Source organism: Anomaloglossus baeobatrachus, unplaced genomic scaffold (assembly GCF_048569485.1).
Source record: "Anomaloglossus baeobatrachus isolate aAnoBae1 unplaced genomic scaffold, aAnoBae1.hap1 Scaffold_223, whole genome shotgun sequence".
Classification (NCBI taxonomy): domain Eukaryota; kingdom Metazoa; phylum Chordata; class Amphibia; order Anura; family Aromobatidae; genus Anomaloglossus; species Anomaloglossus baeobatrachus.
In genome coordinates this window covers 184,599-189,207 of record NW_027441994.1, presented here as the reverse complement: position 1 = coordinate 189,207, position 4,609 = coordinate 184,599, and the positions used below count along the sequence as shown (strand labels likewise).

Below are 4,609 nucleotides of genomic sequence, written 5' to 3'. Positions count from 1 at the left end.
TTAGAATGACTGTCTTAGGTAATGATAAATATTTTCTACAGGAAGAGGAGTGTTTGCTGAAACTGAAATCGAAAAAGGGAGTTTTGTTGCAGAATATCGAGGCGAGCTCACGTATGCACTTACGATGGTAGACAACTACTCGAGATTTATGGTTGTGGTACAAGTCAAAGATCTAATGGCCCATACTGCAGCGAAGGTCTTCCAAGCACACTTATGCAGACCTCATGGCTACTCAGAGAGAGTCCTCACAGATCAAGGCACTGCCTTTGAAGCGGAAATCTTCAAGGACTTCTGCAGCTTTTACCGATGCAGGAAGATGCGCACTACACCCTACCATGCTCAAACCAATGGTTATCAACCTGCTCAGGACTTTACCCCATATTCCAGATGTGGCCTTACAAGTGATTTATAGAGGGTTAACAATACGTTGGGATCACCGGATCTAATCTCCCTTTTTATACACCCTAAAATCTTGTTTGCTTTAGAATAAACAATAACATCATAAAGGTATAGCAGTACCGTTTCAAAGTTTCGGTGTCCCAAGCAGCATTCCATCAGCCTCTGGAAGGTTCCTGGCAAATTGCACAGCTCGAAGGGCATGCTTTTGAACTCGCAGAGACCCATCGGGGTGGCAAAGGCGGTCTTCTCCCGGTCTGCCTCAGCAACGGACACTTGCCAATAGCGACTAGTGAGATCAAGGGTAGAAAAATAATTTGCAGTTCTCAATGCAGCTAGCTATTCCTCAATACAGGGGAGTGGTGCTGTCCTTCTTCTTTAACAGGACCAACGGAGCTGCCCAGAGGCTACAACTGTCACGGATAACCCCAGCCTCCTTCATGTTGCTCAACATGTCCTTGGTACACTGGTAATGTGCAGGTAGTTTTGGCTTATATCTCTCTTTGATGGGTGGGTGTGCACTTGTGGGGATGTAGTGTTTGACCCCTTTTATTCCTCAAAAGTCTAGCGGATGTTTGCTGAAGACTTGCTCGTATTCTTGCACTAGCCTGTAGACCCCCTTCTTGTGATGTGAAGGTGTGGAGTCAGTGCCTACGTGTAATTCCTTACACCACTCCTCTGGCTGACTTGGTGAGCTGTCACTGAATGGGTGGGCTGAAGCAATGGTGGATGCTGCTGTTTGGATAGCATGTGTATCTACTGAGAACAGCTTATCAATGGTGGCAAATCGGAGCAGCTTAATCTCTTGCTCTCCGCAGTTCAACACTCTCATGGGCACTCTTCCCTTCCATATTAATGAATAAAACTATGATGTAAATAGCATATAGATACCCCACAAATGCAGATAAAAGTAGGTTATGGGAAAAGGGGGAAGAGAGAAACAGGAAAATAGTGGAATAAAGTATACCTTCCAGGTGGGAGAGGAAATGGCAGCACAGCCAGTGGAGGTGAAGCAAGGGGAGCCTGCAACTAAAGAGTTGAGAGCGTTATCACATGGTGACTGAGCCTGATTGTAACGGGAGCATAGAGGTGCCGATCCTGTCTTACCTGCGTTGGTGTAGAAGTGGGTGTCCTGTGGTGGAGTCAGCTGTGTGCAGTGGTGGCCGTGGGTTCTTTTATGTGCGACCGTAGTAATAGCTGCGCCCACTTCCTGTATGGGAGTGGAATGCAGTGAGGCTAATGGAACGCACGCCTGCGCATTTGTGTTTAACGTCGCGCATGTGCAGAACGGAGAAAAGGCTGCGCTCACTTCCTAATGAAAGGGAGTGAGACGCAGCTGGGAAGGGAAGGGAAAAGATTAGGGTTTGGGGATGATGAAAGGGCTTTCTACGGGCAAGGATGGCAAAGGGTGGCAGTGACGGAAAGTCAGGCAGCCTGTCCTGTCCTGTCCTGTCCGTCCGTCTTTTTGTATCATGAATTGGAAAGACTGCAAGGGGGAGGGGAGGTGCTTGGAGGAGGAGGAGTTATTCAGATTAATTGCAGTGGGCGGCGGCTGCAAAAAGCATCATTCTTCTTGTTTTTGCTCTGCAAAACAGCCTTTTCAAGGGTTGGCTTGGGTGACAAAATGTCTTCTGTAGGCGTGGGTTTGTCTCCCTCTCCCTAAGATGTGTCCGGTATAGGCCAGGGTGCCACTCAAGGCCGTAACCAATTCGGGTTATAGCTTCTCGGCCTTTTGGCTAAGATCAAGTGTAGTTTCGGAGGACGCTACCTTGGTCGGTACTGGAAGGTGCCTGGGATTGCACGTCTGCCGGCCTTGAGGAAGTGTGTGCGCCTTCTGGTGACACATAGCCCTCTTGTGCCTGGACGGTTCCCAGGCAACGGGAGGCGATCACCTTTGTTATTTTGAAGTCCTACTGATAAACAGAAAAAAAAAAAAATTAAATCTGTTCTTATCAGTTTAATATCTGATACGTCCCCTCTCTGGGGACCATATATTAAATGGATTTTTAGAACAAGGAGATGGAAAAAATCTTGCTCTGTCCACTCCACGCATTGACCTGGTATTGCAGTACCTCCAGGACCGGTGCACCCCTTCTTAACCCAGTTTCCAAAAGCAGAACTCAATTCACCTGATTCAAATGAGCCCCATTAGTGAATTGAAAGAAAGCAAAAACTTTATATGCACCTCAATTTGGCCAATTCACTTTTCACACTTTCACCCTTTTTTTTATCTTTCACACCTTTTACTTGCTTTATTGATGCAAAAGCTGTGCCAAATAGCAAACTCATCTCCACTCAACTTGACCAACTCTGCTATGTCCCGTGCAGTATCTTATTCTCAGTCTTATCTAGATCATTTGCAATTGAATAGAATAGATCCCTTTTGGACACATTGGATTCAGCTGCTGCAGTGACTGCAGGTGTTAGAAGATGCAGACTTGGCATCAGGTGCTGTCTATCAGATTCCACTCCAATTAAAGCTTCCATTGTTTTTCGGTGTTTTCTTTGAGCAATGATGATGTCTTTAGTGATCTGTTGGCTCCCTCTCCTGGAGGAAGAGTTTGCTTGCTCTTGGACTTTCAAAAAGAGAGGTCATGATAGACATTTAGCTTCTGAGCCCAATTGGGGACAGTCATGGGTGATGAATGTTTTGCAACCTGCTGCGAAGCCTGATACCGCAATATAAGGAACGTCAAATACTAAGAATGGGCGGCCTATGAAAGAATTAGTACTTTCATTAAGCATACTTAAACGGCTAATTGGGAATAGACAAACTGTAAAAAGCCCTCTGAGAAAGCCCCTCTCTAACCTTTGTTAGTAAGCTTTTCTGTAGTCTGCCTGTTGATGTATTTTCCGTTTGAACAGTGCACAACATGAAGTGACGGAACACTGGCTTGTCACAATGTCCCCCGCTGACATCACAATAGCGCTGCTGCCTAGAAAGCCAGCTGCGCAGCAGAAGTTGCTCTTTGGGTGGGATGGTGGGCTAATGTATCTATTCCTGCTTGGTGTGAGTTTGACATGATCTAGAGCAACGAGTTCCAGCGGCTAGCGGTTGATTATTGGCTGTAATGGGGCTTTCTGGCTGGTGCCAGCCTTTCTTCTTAGCACACAGGAACCACAATCCCTACACCATGCTTCGATGGATTCTCTCATCCCAGCCCAGTAAAACTACATATTTCACACAGTTATAAGCAGCCCATGGGCATTCACCTGGATTAAAACCCATAACAGCTCATAGACCAAACAATCAATCTACCACTGGACCAAAGACAGGAAGCTAAATCCACTGCCTGCGGTAACTAACTTAATCCTATAGTCTACTCACACAACAAACCCAAGAGAAAGGAAAAAAACATGGCTTCGATTATCCATCCAATGAAAACGCATAACCATTGTGAGCCATTGGACAATGCAATTGCACACATGGTGACATGGTGCACGGCCCAATGAATCAAGTCTGTACTTCATATTCACGGTTTAAGCCCTTGGGTTCTAATGTGTCCAGAGTACATATCCAGAAAGATTCCCTTTCTTTGTGCTAAGCACAAGTCAACAATACGTTGTAAGCAGATTCTATTACCAGTCCCACACCATTTTGTGACGCATAATCGCACAGTGGCCCAATTAAGATTCCAAGTCATCGAACATGTCCCAGCCATACGCAGAGGAGGCGATAGAATTAGGAAGCTCAAAGAAAGGGAATCTTTCTGGATATATACTCTGGGCACGTTGGAACCCAAGGGCTTAAACCATGAATATGAAGAACCGACTTGATTCATTGGGCCGTGCACATTTTTTCTAACGCCCGGTTCTTTTTCGTGTTCACACTATATATGGTTCCACTATGTATGGAGTTCCATTCTTCCTTGTTTTTTATTTGTCATGTTTGTCTGATTACCTTGTCTAACAGTTTTTTCTCCCCTTTCTTTACCTTCCAGGTTCCCATAGTCACGTGAAATATCCCTGTTGCACTTGATTACGGCTCACTATTCACTATAGGATGTCTTATATCTAACATCACACTCTCACCCATCAGCACTCTATAGGTTTGTATAAGGTATGCGCTTACACATCCGGTCCTCCATAGGTATTTCCACTTATGTAGCACTATCCCTATGATCACTCATAACTCATACCCTTGTAGTCAATTACAGCCTCCTCTCTCCCCTCTCCCCTTCTCCCTTTCCATCTATAATTTTGCCAGTACAAT

At 45.5% G+C, this 4,609-nt stretch overlaps 1 pseudogene; it reads left to right on the top strand.

The window, feature by feature from the left end:
* Positions 1–2,283: 2,283 nt before the first annotated feature.
* On the top strand, positions 2,284–2,490 carry LOC142261444 (U2 spliceosomal RNA; annotated as a pseudogene).
* Positions 2,491–4,609: the final 2,119 nt, after the last annotated feature.